The sequence below is a fragment of the Nicotiana tabacum genome, chromosome 12, assembly GCF_000715075.1.
Source record: "Nicotiana tabacum cultivar K326 chromosome 12, ASM71507v2, whole genome shotgun sequence".
In the NCBI taxonomy this organism is placed as follows: Eukaryota; Viridiplantae; Streptophyta; class Magnoliopsida; order Solanales; family Solanaceae; genus Nicotiana; species Nicotiana tabacum.
The window spans coordinates 90,383,113-90,401,516 of NC_134091.1; positions in this window are offsets into that span (position 1 = coordinate 90,383,113).

The following is an 18,404-nucleotide window of genomic DNA, read 5'->3' on the forward strand; positions in this document are numbered from 1 at the left end:
AGAGTTTACAATACATCTTCAAGCAGAAGGAGTTGAATTTGAGGCAGCGTAGGTGTCTTGAATTACTGAAAAACTACGACGTCGAGATATTGTACCATCCCGGTAAAGCCAATATTGTGGCAGCCGCTCTCAACCGTAAGTCAATGGGAAGCTTAATACATATTGAGGTAGGTAGACAAGGGTTGACCAAAGAGCTTCACCAGCTGGCCAATATGAGAATCAGATTGTTGGACTCTGATGACGGAGGTGTTACTGTACAGAATACAGCAGAATCATCTTTGGTAGCCGAGGTAAAAGCACGGCAATATGAAGATCCTACCTTAGTAAGATTGAGAGAGGGAATTCAGCTGTGTAAGATTACAACTTTCAAGATCGGAGGAGATGGGACACTGAGATACCAGGGTCGATTATGTGTACCTAGTGTGGCAGGGTTGCGAGAGAAGATTATGATTGAGATTCATCAGTCCCGATATTCTATCCATCCTGGCTCGACAAAGATGTATCATGACGTTAAGGAGCAGTATTGGTGGGATAACATGAAGAAGTCTATTGCAGAATTTGTAGCCCAGTGTCCTAATTGTCAACAAGTAAAGATCGAGCATCAGAAACCCAGTGGATTAATTCAGAATATAGAGATTCCGACCTGCAAATGGGAGGTGATTAATATGGACTTCATTATTGGATTACCTCGCTCTTATCATAAGTTTGACTCCATCTGGGTGATAGTCCATCGACTTACAAAATCTGCCCATTTTCTGCCAGTTAAGACAACTTACACGGCTGAAGATTACGCGAAGTTGTATATCAAGGAGATTGTTAGGCTTCATGGTGTGCCGGTATCTATTATATCAGACCGAGGAGCTCAATTTACGGCTAACTTTTGGAGGTCTTTTCAGAAGGGTTTAGGCACACAAGTAAATCTCAGCACTGCATTCCATCCGCAGACTGACGGACAGGCTGAACGTACCATTCAGACGCTTGAAGATATGCTACGAGCATATGTTCTAGATTTCAAGGGGAATTGGGATGACCATCTGGCACTTATAGAATTCGCCTACAATAATAGCTATCATTCCAGTATTAAAATGGGCCCGTATGAGGCACTGTACGTGAGGAGATGTAGATCACCAGTTGGATGGTTCAAAGTCGGTGAGACAGAATTATATGGGCAAGATTTGATTCACCAAGCCATTGAGAAGGTGAAAGTGATACAAGAGCGACTGAGGACGGCATAAAGCAGGCAAAAGTCTTATTTCGATATCCGACGTCGTGATCTGGAATTTGAGGTTGGTGATTGGGTTTTCCTGAAGATCTCGCCGATGAAGGGTGTTATGCGTTTTGGGAAGAAGGGTAAGTTGAGTCCGCGGTATATTGGGCCGTACAAAATTCTTCGACGAATTGGACAGGTTTCTTATGAGTTAGAATTGCCATCCGAATTGGAATTTGTACACCCGGTATTCCATGTATCTATGTTGAGGAAATGTATTGGAGACCCTTCTCGGGTCGTCCCTATCAAAGATGTACAAGTTACAGAGGATCTATCATATGATGAAGTGCCAGTGGCTATATTAGATCGACAAGTCCGCAAGCTGAGAATAAAGGATGTAGCTTCCGTCAAAGTATTATGGAGGAACAAGAATATAGAAGAAATGACATGGGAAGCAGAAGAGGAGATGAAGTCTAAATACCCTTACCTATTCCAGAGTGAAGATAACGAGGATGCCGGGGGAAAGAAGGACGCATTATAAGGTGGAACGACTCTATGAGGTAAGCAATAGCTTGTGAATACTTTTTTTTAAATATAAAATGGTGATATGCAGATAATGTACATATCCATAATGCTTTGTATAGTCTTGTAAGGCCATAGGTTGGGTTTAACTGCTTGCAAGTTTGGCTAGTGTCCATTTTATAGGGGAAGCTCAGCCGGAAATTTCCGTCGGAATCCATGATGAGTTAGACACCCCATAAACCCTTACATTCGAGGACGAATGTTCCTAAGGGGGAGAGGGTGTTACAACCCAAATTCGCATACCTTAGATCACGCCGTAAGTTAGTCGACGTAAATCCAAGAAGAGATTATCTTTGAGATGATAAGAAGTTAATCCTATTGGTCTTAAACGATACAAGGGTGTATAAGAGTGGTTAACAAGTATTAGAAGTTAAACGAATCAAGGATGTTGTAACCCGTATTTTCGGGTAACACTAGAGGTGATTAATTGTCCCAAGAGGTCATGTTTTAATGTATTTGAATCATATAATATCCATATCATAAGTCTTGAAGTCAAGCGAGTTATGAAACAAAATCAATAAAAGTTATCGCAACTTACGTTTATAATTTTACTTAAACTTTAGGTCAAATGTTACTACATTTTTCTCCCAATATACTTAGAATTATGGGGTGATATACCTATCAAATTGAAGATATATGAGTCTAGTTTCCAATGCATTAAACCGTTCATTGATACAATCTCGGAATAGAGAGATATTCGCATTTTTGCGAGAGTGCGCCAAGCTGCTCTCTATGGGGCCCACAAAGGCGGTTTAAGACATATGGACATATATAAGATACCTCAACCCCGTTTTAAGTCATTATTTTTCAGTATATTCAGACCTTATAACCCTAAAAACAGTCTCTCAAGGTTCTCTCATGATCCAAGACCCAAACAAAGGGCAAACAACACAAATCAAATGTCGGGAATCCTGTGGCGCTAGTAAGTTTCTTGTTGTTGTTGTTGTTGCTGATTTTTGTGTTGTTCCAGCTCGTGTGGGAGGTTGTTTTAAGTGTTTTATGTTCTGTAAATACTCCTTCAAGTTTTTAATATTAACCCTAGCTGATTTCACGTCTTCTAAAGTAATTCTAGTGCCGAAAAACCCGAATTAATTGCTAGTTTCGCTTCCTTGTTCTTGTGGCAGAATTGAAGGGATATTTCGTGGAAAATTAAGGTCAGATTGGAGTTATTCTTTCTGTTTAAAGGTAAGGAACCTCTTACTCTATATATATTTAAGATTATCCAAGTTGCAGCTAAGTCGTTGAAGCTAGAACTTGTGACATATATATCGAAAGGCTTGGTAGTAATGTTGTTGGTTGGTGGACTGTTTTGGAGGCTCAATATGATTATTAATGATGTTGTTTTGGCTGTTTGGTGATTGTATTGACTTGTGGGAAGTCATATAAATAGGGGAGGTGCTGTCCGTTTCATCGTAAAATAGGTTGCGGTCGATACATAATAGTTACGACGCTTAAACGATAATGATAGTGTCATTTGTCTTATTGTAGACTAAGGAGTCGTGACATTTGCATAGCTTGAGGTTGGGCAGTATATACAATGTATGTGAGGCTATCCCCTTCATTCTTTTGCACGACTCCGATTGTACATAATGTAATGAACGAGCTCCCAAAGATACTCTACTCTTAGAAGCTAGCAGTACTTACATTGCTGCCCTTCTTATGAAACAATTGATATTGATGTTACTTCTCTTATTCTTATATTAGCAATGTTGTTGGTAGTTCCTGATTCTTATAAGATTCTTGATGAAGAGTTAATCCTAATAACGTGTACGAAGGATACCGACCTTACGTCACTCCGAAAGGTTCAAAATGTGATTCCAATGAGTCCAGCATGCATCATATATATGTATCTATTTTACTCTACCGAGCCGCGCTATAGTCGGCCGGGTATGGCACCTATTGTGCAACCACTGATCAGTTGGGTTTTACCGAGCTCCACGTGGCCGGGTACGATTCTACCGAGCCCTATGATGGCCGGGTACGTTTTACCGAGCCTATTATGGCCGGGTACGATATGATGATGGTGATGCCCACAAAGGCGTATGTTTTAAAAGTTTATGTATATATATGTATGTATCATGTATTTCATGTCAGTAGCCCTCAGAGGTACCCAGATGTCACAGGTTGTATATTCTCTATCCCTGTTTACATTACTGTTCTTACTTATGCTTTCTTGCCTCACATACTCAGTACTTTATTCGTACTGATGTCCTTTTTATTTGTGGACGCTGCATGTCGTGCTGCAGGTCCTGATAGACAGGTAGACGTAGCTCCCCCACAACAGTAGGTTGTCCTGTTCAGCGGTTATTGGCGAGATCCCTTCTCCGGACTTGCCGTGGTCTTGGTATGCATTTTTGTTATAGACATTATGGGTATGTCGGGGCCCTGTTCCGGCAGTGTTGTAGCACTTATGTTCCTTTAGAGGCTCATAGACAGGTGTCGACTTATGTATGGTTTAGAATGCCTTGTCGGCTGATTTTTGTTGTATAGTCTTTCATGGCATCATGGTAGCTCGTACCTTATATATAGTTTCTTGACAGTCTTGTCGTCCCATGTTATGTATGTTCATGACATTATCTTTCATTGTTGGATGTTCATGATCCATGTCTACTATTTATATTGATCTTGTCGGCCCTTAAAGATAATAAGGAAGGTTAGATAAAATGTACGTTGGTGCTCGGTAAGTATGGCCCGAGTGCTAGTCATGACCCTCCAGTTGGGTCGTGACACTATCATACCAGAAAATTGCTAAATTCCGTAACCGATAAGAAGCCAACTCTACTGCCTCCGTATCACTAGCATGCATAACCCGCAATGTACGTTGAACCTGATCAATAAATGTTTGCGGGTCCTCCTTGGGGTCTGATCCGGTAAACACTGGAGGGTCTAGATTAATAAAATCACGAACTCTTGTACTAACCGGTTTATCAGCAGCACCGTTATTCTGCCTCTGAGCCTGAGCAGCTACCAAGCTAGTCAACAACTGCACCGCACTGCATATATCGTGGTCTGTAGTGCCAGACGGAGGAACTGGATGTACTGGGTGCCTCCTAATATCCTCTGGAGGAGACGGAGAGGTATGAGACGGCATCTCACTCTGAGCCTCACTTTGGCCTGCTCTGGCTGGAGGCACCTGAATGTTACCCTCTCCCACAGATGTATCAAACCGTTTACTAATCGCTTGCTTCCTAGTCGAAGGCATCGCTGAAAGAAAACAAGGTGAATATTAGATATGAACACTTACGACTCAACTCTACGCACGATCTAGATTCAGGAAGAATGTAACAACCCTAGGTGTCACGTAGCCTCCTGATTATAAATGTGGCGCGCTACACATCCATAATCAAAACTCTACTAGACACGGCTCATAGACAACCCCTAGGATAGACTTGCTCTGATACCAAGTTTGTCACGACCCAACTGGAAGGTCATGACTAGCATCCGGGCCATACTTGCCAAGCACCAACGTATATTTTATCTAACCTTCCTTATTATCTTTAAGGGCCGACAAGATCAATATAAATAGTAGACATGGATCATGAACATCCAAAAATGAAAGATAATGTCATGAACATACATAACATGGGATGACAAGACTGTCAAGAAACTATATATAAGGTACGAGCTACCATGCTGCCATGAAAGACTATACAACAAAAATCAGCCGACAAGGCATTCCAAACCATACATAAGTCGACACCTGTCTATGAGCCTCTAAAGGAACATAAGTGCTACAACATTGCCGGAACAGGGCCCCGACCTACCCATAATGTCTATAATAAAATGCATACCAAGACCACGGCAAGTCCGGAGAAGGGATCTCGCCAATAACCACTGAACTGGACAGCCTACTGTGGTGGGGGAGCTGCGTCTACCTGTCTATCAGGACCTGCAGCACGACATGCAGCGTCCACAAATAAAAAGGGCGTCAGTATGAATAAAGTACTGAGTATGTAAGGCAGGAAAGCATAAGTAAGAACAGTAATGTAAACAGGGATAAAGAATATACAACCTGTGACATCTGGGTACCTCTGAGGGCTACTGACATGAAATACATGATACATACATATATATATATATACATAAACTTTTAAAACATACGCCTTTGTGGGCATCATCATCATCATATCGTACCCAGCCGTAATAGGCTCGGTAAAACATACCCGGCCATCATAGGGCTCGGTAGAATCGTACCCGGCCACGTGGAGCTCGGTAAAACCCAACTGATCAGTGGTTGCACAATAGGTGCCATACCCGGCCGACTATAGCATGGCTCGGTAGAGTAAAATAGATACATATATATGATCCATGCTGGACTCATTGGAATCACATTTTGAACCTTTCGGAGTGACGTAAGGTCGGTATCCTTCGTACATGTTATTAGGATTAACTCTTCATCAAGAATCTTATAAGAATCAGGAACTACCAACAACATTGATAATATAAGAATAATAGAAGTAACATCAATATCAATCGTTTCATAAGAAGGGCAGCAATGTAAGTACTGCTAGCTTCTAAGAGTAGAGTATCTTTGGGAGCTCGTTCATTACATTATGTACAATCGGAGTCATGCAAAAGAATGAAGGGGATAGCCTCACATACCTTGTATATACTGCCCAACCTCAAGCTATGCAAATGTCACGACTCCTTAGTCTACAATAAGACAAATGACACTATCATTATCGTTTAAGCGTCGTAACTATTATGTATCGACCGCAACCTATTTTACGATGAAACGGACAGCACCTCCCCTATTTATATGACTTCCCACAAGTCAATAAAATCACCAAACAGCCCAAACAACATCTTTAATAATCATATTGAGCCTCCAAAACAGTCCACCAACCAACAACATTACTACCAAGCCTTTCGATATATATTTCACAAGTTCTAGCTTCAACGACTTAGCCGCAACTTGGATAATCTTAAATATATATAGAGTAAGAGGTTACTTACCTTTAAACAGAAAGAAAAACTCCAATTTGACCTTAATTTTCCACGAAATATCCCTTCAATTCTGCCACAAGAACAAGGAAGCGAAACTAGCAATTAATTCGGGTTTTTCGGCACTAGAATTACTTTAGAAGACTTGAAATCACCTAGGGTTGATATTAAAAACTTGAAGGTGTATTTACAGAACATAAAACACTTAAAACAACCTCCCACACGAGCTGGAACAACACAAAAATCAGCAACAACAAGAAGAACAAGAAACTTACTAGCGCCACGGGATTCCCGACATTTGATTTGTGTTGTTTGCCCTTTGTTTGGGTCTTGGATCATGAGAGAACCTTGAGAGACTGTTTTTAGGGTTATAAGGTCTGAATATACTGAAAAATAATGACTTTAAACGGGGTTGAGGTATCTTATATATGTCCATATGTCTTAAACCGCCTTTGTGGGCCCCATAGAGAGCAGCTTGGCGCACTCTCGCGAAAACGCGAATATCTCTCTATTACGAGATCGTATTGAAGAACGGTTTAATGCGTTGGAAACTAGACTCATAGATCTTCAATTTTATAGGTAGATCACCCCATAGTTCCAAGCACATTGGGAGAAAATGCAGTAAAATTTGACCTAAAGTTTAAGTAAAATTATAAACCTAAGTTGTGACAACTTTTATCGGCTTTTGTTTCATAACTCGCTTGACTTCAAGACTTATGATACGGATATTATATGATTCAAATACATTAAAACAAGACCTCGTGGGACAGTTAATCACCTCTAGTGTTACCCGAAATTACGGGTTACAACATCCTTGATTCGTTTAACTTCTAATACTTGTTAACCACTCTTATACACCCTTGTATCGTTTAAGACCAATAGGATTAACTTCTTATCATCTCAAAGATAATCTCTTCTTGGATTTACGTCGACTAACTTACAGCGTGATCTATGGTATGCGAATTTGGGTTGTAACACTTTTGGGATGACAGAGTACCTAGGCAAATGAGCCTTAGGACAAATAAGACAAACACTTATCACTAATGCAACAAGTTCAAAACCTAAAGGATCAAATTATGCTAAACACAGGGAGTAAACAGCACAACTTATACCAACAAGGCAGACAAAATCACATATTATAGGGAAAACAAGTCAGGAAAGATTAATCTAAGATAATTAGCTGTTAGGGGTACAGAATTGGCATGGTAAGAGCATACTGAGTGACAATCATGGTCATAGGAGCAGATTACAATTAGAGTAAAGGTCTTAATGGATCAGGGGATACTAATAACATAAATTAATCACTATAGAAATTCAGAATCAGGCAGGAAACAAGATTAGGCCATACAACTAATGCAAACACTCAAATTGTCAACACATTAAGCTAAACATGTTTTAAACTGTCCAAATTGCCTAAGTTAGATACATAGACATATTTTTGGGACTAACAGTTTAGGCATGAGAAAATGCTAGAGAAGTTCATGCTATAGGCAGAATCACACATGAAGAGAGTCAAGGGGTTATATCAAGTCATGCAATTTAAAAAAAAACATAGACGTGCTAATTAGAATATAATGGAATAAACATTGCGAAGGCTGAGAAACTAACCAGTTATTGCTCAACAAACAAGAAGAGAACATCAATATGACCCAGAATCCCAAATGCGTCAAGTTCCTAAGGGTTTCAAAGAACCCAGTGCAGCATTCACACCGAAGAAAGGTCAGAAAAGTAGGAAGTCCGGTGGCCTTGGCTTTCAGCCGGCCAAGAGCCAAAAACAGAACAAGAGAATACATGAACACAGAGTAAAGCCCTAATTTTTTCAGTGAAAATTAGCGATTGAAGTCTTGCCCTAGAAGGGAATGGGGGAGGGGTTTATATAGTAGTAAAAATCAAACAATAACAGAGTGATTTAAGCGACAAACAAGGAAAATAGATGTACAAATAGGTCTGAAAATCAATTTAAGAGATCTGTAAACCGTAGTTTTTAGGGAAAGTAAGTATTAAGAGAATATAAACAAAAATCGTACTCATAGTAGCATAGGACGCATATAGACAGAATAACACTCAAAAATCAGGGATTTGAATCATTTTTGGTTCGATTTCAGAGAGATCTACTTGCCATGTTTAGGCAAGCACTATAGGAGAATAGCCAGTACCAAAAAGAGGTTGAATATGGTAAGAAATAGCCATTGAATCCCATATTTGGTGGGATTAGGAGAAGATTTAGGGGGCGACGGTTTTAGGGTTCTTTAGAGAGGGAGGAGAGATTAAGAGGATATGAGGGTAGCGGATTGGATGGGAGTGATTAGGGTTTGGGGGTGAGGGGATAATTAAAAGGAGGGATTAAATGTGGGTCGTTGATCTTTAAGATCAATGGCCAGGATTCTAAGAGGGTTGGGTCGGGTTGGCTTAGGCGGGTTGCGACCAGGTTTAGAATTAGTGAGTCATCTCGTTTGGGATGGGGTTATTGGGCTGAGGTATTGGGAGTTTTGGGCCGAAATTGTTTGGGAATTGGGGCAAGTTTTTAAATACTCAATATTTATCAAAAAAATAATTTATAAAAGTAATTAATAAATAACAATAAATATTATTTATGCACTAAAATAATTGAAAATAATAACTTAACATTATAAAAATATAAAGAGTTATTTTGGCACAAATAATGTGATTATACATGAATATAGGCTATTATTGCAAAAAATGTGCAATTAGCTCCTAAAAATGCAAATGTAATTATAAAAGATGTAGTAAAATATTTAAAAACATACATGTTGGTGTAAATGATAAGTTTGGATGATTAAATCATCATAAAAATAATTTGAAGGATAATTATTGGATATTTATACAATAAAATGCAGAAAGAAATTGATTTAAAGCCTTTAAAAATTATGGAAAATTATGAAAAATGCTTGTATAGGTTTATAAACTAAATGATAATGCAAATATACTATTTTGAAAGTATATATATATATTTTAAAAATATGAGGGAAAAAATTGAGGGAAAAATTGGGTATCAACATGCTGTCTGGTTGGTTCCCACCGACAGGGAGAGGATCAGGAGGTTCAAAGATGGCTTCACTTTTCAGCTGCGATTGCTTATGACTAGAGAGAGAGTTTCTAGTGCTACTTTTGATGAGGTTTTCGACATTGCTCGTCAGATTGAGATGGTTCGTAGCCAGGAGCGAGTTGAGAGGGAGGCCTAGAGTCCTCGTGGACAGGGTGGATTCAGCGGTGTTCCTTCTGGGGGTCAGTTCTACCACAGCAGGGGTCGTCCTTACAGGCATGCTCAGACGGCTCGCCCAGCTCACCGTGGTTCATCATCTGGCCATGGTTCACACAGTTACCAGCAGGTTCACTCATCTCTTAGTGCCCTTCCAGCTTAGAGTTCGTACCGTGCTCTATCGGGTCAGGGCTCGTCTATGCCAGGTCCTTCTACAAGTTATCCCGGTGATCATGGCCCCCTCCAATCCCCACCACCAGCACCGGGGAGTTGCTATGAGTGTGGAGAGTTTGGCCATATCAGGAGGTATTGTCCCAGCCTCACGGGAGGTCTGGCTCAGCAGAGGAGTCAGACTACGGCTTCAGCACCAGTTACTTCACCACCCGCTCAGCTAGCTCGAGGTGGGGCCCAGTCAGCAAGAGGTCGCCCTAGAGGGGGAGGCCTATTGAGTGGCGGTCAGGCCCGATTCTATGCTCTTCCCGCGAGACCAGATGCCATTGCTTCGAATGCTGTGATCACAGGTATTGTCTCAGTTTGCCATAGAGATGCCTCTGTACTATTTGACCCTTGTTCCACTTATTCATATGTGTCCTCGTATTTCGCTTATTATCTGGATATGCCCCGTGAGTCTCTAGTTTCATCTGTTCATGTATCTACTCCGGTGGGCGATACTATTATTGTGGACTGAGTATATCAGTCATGTGTGGTGACTATTGGGAGCCTAGAGACTAGAGTAGATCTCTTGTTGCTTAGAATGGTCGATTTTGATATGATTTTGGGTATGGACCGGTTGTCTCCATGTTATGCGTTTCGAGATTATCACGTGAAGACCGTGACGTTGGCGATGCCAGGGTTGTCGAGGGTTGAGTGGAGCGGCTCTATAGACTATGTTCCCAGTAGAGTGATTTCGTACTTGAAGGCTCAGCGGATGGTTGAGAAGGGTTGTCTATCTTATCTGGCCTTTGTGAGGGATGTTAGTGCAGAGATCCCTGCTATTGATTCTGTTTCGGTAGTGCGAGATTTTTCGGATGTTTTTCCTGCAGACCTGTCATTCATGTCGCCTAATAGGGAAATTGACTTCGGTATTGATTTGGTTCCGGGCACTCATCCCATTTCTATTCCACTATATCGTATGGCACCGGCGGAGTTGAAGGAATTGAAGGAGCAGCTTCAGGAACTCCTTGATAAGGGGTTTATTCGGACTAGTGTGTCACCTTGGGGTGCACCAGTTCTATTATGAAGAAAAAGGATGTTACTATAAGGATGTGCATTGATTATAGGCAGTTGAACAAAGTCACAATCAAGAACAAGTATCCTTTGCCGCGTATTGATGATCTATTTGACCAGCTTCAAGGTACGAAGGTGTTCTCCAAGATTGATTTATGGTCAGGATATCATCAGTTGAAGATTCGGAACTCGGATATTCTTAAGACAGCTTTCAGGACTCGTTATGGTCATTATGAGTTCCTTGTGATGTCTTTTGGGCTGACCAACTGTAAAGCCCCGTAAGAGTTTTTCTAAAAATCCGATTTCCGTGATGCCAAAGTAGGCGTAGAGGTTATATTGGGATTGAACAGTGCATTGGGGAGTTGAAGGAAAATATTGGGCAGAAGTACGCATTTCTGCGGCCCATTCTACGGCCGCAGAACCACTACGCGGACCTCAGACTGGTCTCAAAATGGGGTAGATTTCTGGGGCATTTTTTATGCCCAATTTCGGGGCCATTATCCGACAGCATAACCGTTTCGTGGGCCACATTCTTGTAGTATATCCCGCCTTGGGATTTTTCGGAGGGAGGTTCTGCGGTGCACTATGCGACCGCAGAACCATTCTGCGATGCATTATGAGACCGCAGAATAGGTCTGCGGGCTGCATAGTGACTGCACCCCAGGTCAGTTTTTTTCCTGTCTTGGCACCCAGTTTCGCGGTCATTTCGCAGACCGCATAACCATTATGCGGTCACATATGTGACCGCAGAACCCGTTCTGGAGCTTCATTTTTGGGATTTTTAAACCCTACCCATTTCCATTAAAATACACCGCATAGACCATTTTGAGCACATTTATGATATTTTAGAGTGAGAGGGAGAGTTCTTAGAGTGGGGGAGAAATCTTTAACCATTACCCATCAATTCTTGCTCAATCATTGAGGATTAACTAAGGAAGTCTTCACCCTAAAGGTAAGAATCTATGTCCTAGCTCTCAATTTCGAAATTTTGTAAAAATGGGGTAATTAGAGAGGCAATTATTGGGGGTGGGGGTTGTTGTCTTGCATACGTGTATCCTAGAAGTATGTGTGAAGATTGTGAGCTAAAAATGGTAGAGAGTGGGTTGGGAAATGATGGAATCTTCCACAAAAGAGCCTTCGAACCGTAATGTACACCTAGTGTTTGATAAAATGCTCAAACGAGCTAAAACCATGATCATCTTCCTAATTTTTGGTTCAACTTGTTATATTTCTTAAATAGATTGAAGTTGCTAAGAATTCCGGATCATTTTAGAGTTGAGAAGCTTAATTGAGGTATGTTGGCTAAACCCCCTTTTTCTTAGAATCGAATCCCACGGTGTTCATGTAATTGGAGCAAGTCCTTGATCATTATTGAATTGGATATTCCTAATGTGGTTGTGTTGAAGGATGTTTGTTCAATGTTTATTCTAAATGCTTCATCATGTCATCTTGCCATTTGAGAATATGTTCAAAAATGTGGAATGTGTTAGGAATGTTAAAACTTCATGTCAAGACCGAAATAAAGGTTGTTATGCCAAATTGTATGAAAGGCCTCTATGTGCCTAAGATTTCCTAAATTGCTCATATGTGAATTAATGTTTTGAATGGGGAGCCCTATTGATGTTGATAATGATAATTATATTTGAACGTGGAAAAGGGAACTGGAACTATGAAATACGGCCAAGTGCCAAGAATGACTTTGTAATTGTTAAGAAGTACAATATGAGATTATTGACTGAAGAAGGTAGTGTCTCAAATGAGATAGCCTAGCCGATCGGGCCGAGATCGGACTCCGTGTAAGAACACGGTGGTATTGTGGATAAAATTATTTTAATGTCTCAAATGAGATGGCCTAGCCGATCGGGCAGCGATCGGACGCCATACCGCACACAAGGTGGTACTGTGCTGGAAATCATAATGAAATTATGGTAATGTCTCAAATGAGATGACCTAGCCGATCAGGTCGAGATCGGACTCCGTGTAAGAATACTGAGGTATTGTGAATTTTGGAATATCGACACTAAAGATCACCCAACCTAATAATATGGAAATTGACTTGAAAGCGTATATGATCCTTAACTTGTTGTTTTAATATTATTTGAAGTGCTTATTGAATTCTTGACTATTCCTCTTGTATTATTATTCATTCTATTGAGTTGGTGTTTAGCTTTACATACTAGTGCTATTCGATGGTACTAATGTCCCTTTTACCGGGGGCGCCGCATCTTTAAATGGATGTAGGTGGTTACATAGCAGACAGTGTTGATCACATATAGTGTTACATCCTCTTCTTAGCAGACTCGATGAGCCCCATTTCATTCTGGTGTCATGTATTGTACCTTCTGTTTATATTGTGGTCACTTTTGAGGTATAGCCGGGGCCTTATTGTCGGCACCATCTTGACTCTCTTTTGTATCTTTAGAGGCTCCGTAGATGCTATGTGGGTTGTACATGGGTACTAGAAAGGTCAAACGGATTATGTTGTATTTTGGATTTTTGCTCCACTAAATCACAAAATGTATGCCTTTTTGAAACTTAACAGTAAGTAGCAAAATGAAATGGTTTGGTAATGTCTATGCATATGGTCCTTCTAATGGTTAGCTAATAGAAACATGCCTTCTCTTATCATGGGTGAGTTGGGTAGAAAGTATCTAACAAGTTTGCTCGGCCGGGTTTAATCGGCTGAGAGTCGGTCGCGCCTCCCAAGGTTGGGGCATGACAAACTTGGTATAAGAGCCTAAGGTTTTAAAGTGTCCTAGGATGTCTCGGAGCCGTGTCTAGTATAGTCCTTCTTATCGGTGTGTTGTCGACCACATCTATAAGTTGGAGGCTACTTGGACATTTAGTAATAATACCCTTCTTTGATATTCTGGATCGTGCGATGAAACTAATTATGCAATTGTTCCTCTTCTAACTCCTACATTCCTTTAACTTTCAGTATATGGCACCTAAGAAGAGAGCAAGAACTAGCCAAGGAGCCAATGCCGCCTTGGGAGTGGCAGTTGACCCGAGGGGTGAGGATAATCCCCCGACTGCTACACCACCTGATTTCACCACACTTGTTCAGGCCACACCAGTTCCTTCACCTACTTAGGGTGCAGCGGTTCCTCCAACCGATATTTCGATTCCACCTCCAGCCCCAGCTTCCGCTTCTGGTATTTCTTATGAGGATCTTAGGGGAGCTATTCAGATGCTAACACAGATAGTGGCTTCTCAAGCCCAGAGATCAAATGTTGCACCCACTTCGTCTAGCCAACAAGGGGATTCTAGTGGTTCCAGGGTGAACAGGTTTCTTCAGTTGGATCCTCCGGTATTCACGGGTGCTAATCCCAAGGAGGACCCATAAGACTTCATTAATAAGATGCATAAGACTCTCCGAGTTATGCGCGCTACTGAGACGGAGGGAGTGGAGTTGGCCACCTACAGCCTGAAAGGGGTGGCATATTCTTGGTTTGAGCTGTGGGAGGACTCTCGGGAGGAGCGGAGACCTCCAGCGAGATGGAGTGAGTTTGCGAATGCATTTATAGACCATTTATTGCCTGCAGAGACTAGGGCAGCCCGTGCCGCAGAGTTTGAGAATCTTAAGCAAGGGAGTAGGAGTGTGTGGGAGTATCACATGGAGTTAGCGCGCCTATCAAAATATGCTATTCACATGTTGCCTACTATGGGGGCTAGAGTGCGCCGGTTTGTTCAAGGCCTTAGCCCCTTAGTTATCAATGAGTCCTCTACAACTGCCTTGAATTAAGACATGAACTATGGGAAAATGGTAGCATTTGCTCAAGCTACAGAGGACCGCAAGTTGAAGAACAGAAGGGAGCGAGAGGGTACCAGCAAGGCCCAGTCCGCGGGCAACTTTGGGGAGTCATTTGGTGGGGGAAGATCAGCTTTCAGGGGAGGGTCATCAGGGACAACCCAGTCTCATGCTCAGTCTTCAACCAGTGCACTGCCAGCGGGGCACAATCTGCAGCATGGGAGTCGCTTCAGGCCCAATCCGGGTAGCATGGGATACCACCATCAAGGCCGATAAGGAGGGAGATTCCCGCAGCAGCGGAGGCCCCCATGCCCCAGGTATGGGAAGATGCACTCGGGGATCTGCTGCATGGTCTTACCTATATGTTACGAGTGCGGATTGAGGGGTCATATTCAGAGGGAGTGTCGTTTATCCCACCAGGGTACGGGTAGGGGCAGAGCACAACCATCTAGTTCTACAGTTGCTACATCTTCATCACCCACTCCAGCTCGAGGCCCTCCGACACTAGCAGGGCGTGGTGAAGCTAGGGGTGGTGCACAGAGTTCAGGAGGACCCAGCCGTTTCTATGCTATGAGTGGTCGCCTGAGTGCAGAGGCTTCTCCAGATGCCGTCACAGGTATATTGACTGTCCAATCTCATAATCTATATGCTCTTATTGATCTCGGTTCCACCTTGTCCTATGTTACCCCTTTTGTTGCTATGGAATTTGGGATAGAACCGGAACAACTTCCTGAGCCGTTCTCTGTACCTACTCCGGTTGGCGAGTCTATTGTGGCCGCACAGTTTTTTAGGGGTTGTGTTATCACGGTGCATGGTCGGGACACCGTGGCCGATCTCATTGAATTGGGGATTGTTGATTTTGATGTAATTATGGGATTGGATTGGATTTATTCATGTTTTTCTAAGCTCAACTGCTGAACTAGAATTGTGAGGTTTGAATTTCCTAATGAGCCAGTTGTTGAGTGGAAATGGGATAATGTGGTGCCAAAGGGTAGGTTTATTTCTTAACTTAAGGCCACGAAGATGATTAACAAGGGGTGGATCTCTCATTTGGTCCGGGTTACGGACACCGACGCTGAGGCGCCTACACTTGAGTCTGTGCCAATTGTGAATGAAATTCCATAGGTCTTTCCTGATGATGTCCCTGGGATTACGCCCGACATGGAGATTGATTTTGGGATTGATGTGATGCCAGGCACGCAGCCTATATATATTCCTCCCTACATAATGGCACCAGTATAATTGAAGGAACTAAAGGAACAATTGAAGGATTTGTTAGAAAAGGGTTTTTTCCGACCGAGTGTGTCACCATGAGGCACACCGGTCCTCTTTGTGAGGAAGAAAGATGGATCACTGAGGATGTGTATTGACTACCGACAGCTCAACAAAGTCACAATCAAAAACAAATACCCACTACCAAGAATAGATGATTTGTTTGATCAGTTACAAGGTCCTAGATGCTTCTCCAAAATTGATTTACGATCCAGGTATCACCAACTGAAGATCAGGGAGCAGGATATTCCGAAAATAGCTTTTAGGACTCAGTATGGGCATTTTAAATTTCTGGTGATGTCTTTTGGGCTAACAAATGCCCCAGCGGTTTTCATGGATCTTATGAATCAGGTTTTCAAGCCTTTCCTCGACTCCTTTGTGATAGTGTTCATTGATGATATTCTTGTGTATCCACGAGGTCGGGAGGACCATGTTGATCACCTCAGTGCAGTGTTGTAGACTCTTTATCAGCACCAATTGTATGTGAAATTTTCAAAGTGTGAATTTATATGTCACATTCTTGGGTCATGTTGTCTCTAGAGAAGGAATCAAGGTTGATCCTCAAATGATTTTAGCAGTAAAGAATTGGCCTAGACCTACAACACCATCCGAGATTCGCAGTTTCTTGGGCTTAGCAGGGTATTACAGTAAGTTTGTGGAGGGGTTCTCTACTCTTGCCTCTCTGTTGACTAAATTGACTCAGAAAGCATTTAAGTTCCAATGGTCTGATGCTTGTGAAAGGGGCTTCCAGAAGTTGAAATCGAGATTGACTACAACGCCGGTGTTGATCTTGCCAGAGGGTACATATGATTTTGTGGTATATTGTGATGCTTCAAGAATTGGTCTTGGGTGTATGTTAATGCAATACGGCAAAGTTATAGCATATGCTTCTAGGCAACTCAAGAATCATAAAAGAATTATCCAGCACATGACTTAAAACTTGCGGCGGTGGTTTTTGCATTGAAAGTTTAGTGTCACTATTTGTATGGAGTCCATGTGGATGTATTCACAGACCACAAGAGTCTTCAATATATTTTCAAATAAAAGGAGCTGAATCTGAGGCAGAGAAGATGGCTTGAGTTACTCAAGGATTACGACTTTGATATTTTATATCACTCGGGGAAAGCCAATGTTGTGGCGGATGCTCTTAGCCGAAAATCTATGGGTAGTTTATCACACATGGAGGTATATAAAAGGCCATTGGCCAAGGAAGTCCATCAATTGGCTAGTTTGGGAGTTCGTCTTGTAGACTCTAGTGAAGGAAGGGTAATTGTGCAAAATAGGGCCGAATCATCGCTTATTGTGGAAGTCAAAGAGAAGCAATACAACGATCCTTCTTTGGTGCAATTGAAGGAGGGGATTCAAAAACATAAGACCACGGCTTTTGCTCTTGGCATGGATGATGGTACACTAAGGTACCAAGGGAGACTATGTTTTCCGAATGTAGATGGTCTCCGAGAAAGAATCATGACCGAAGCCCACGCTTCTAGGTATTCCATGCATCCAGGTTCTACAAAGATGTATCACGACCTCAAGGAAGTCTATTGATGGAATGCCATGAAAAGGAATGTGGTGGACTTTGTGGCAAGGTGTCCGAATTGTCAGCAAGTGAAGGCCGAACATCAACGACCTGGTGGGTTGTCACAAAATATAGAAATTCCAATGTGGAAGTAGGAAATGATTAATATGGACTTTGTGGTAGGATTACCTCGCACTCCCCGCAAGTTTGACTCAATATGGGTGATTGTGGACCGACTCACGAAATCAGCTCATTTCTTGCCAGTTAAATCTACCGACACAGCGGAACAGTATGCTCAGTTGTATATCAAGGAAATAGTCAGGCTACATGGCACTCCAGTTTCTATCATTTCCGATCGAGGGGCTCAGTTCACGGCCAATTTTTGGAAGAAATTCCAGCAAGGTTTGGGTACTCAGGTAAATCTTAGTACAACCTTCCATCCACAGACCGATAGGCAAGTAGAGCGAACTATTCAGACGCTTGAGGACATGTTGCATGCTTATATTCTTGATTTCAAGGGTAGCTGGGATGATCATTTTCCACTCATAGAGTTTGCTTATAACAACAGCTTTCATGCTAGTATTCAGATGGAACCATTTGAGGCATTATATGGTAGGATATGTAGATCTCCCATTGGGTGGTTCGAGATTGGGGAAGCAGAGTTGATAGGGACAGACCTTGT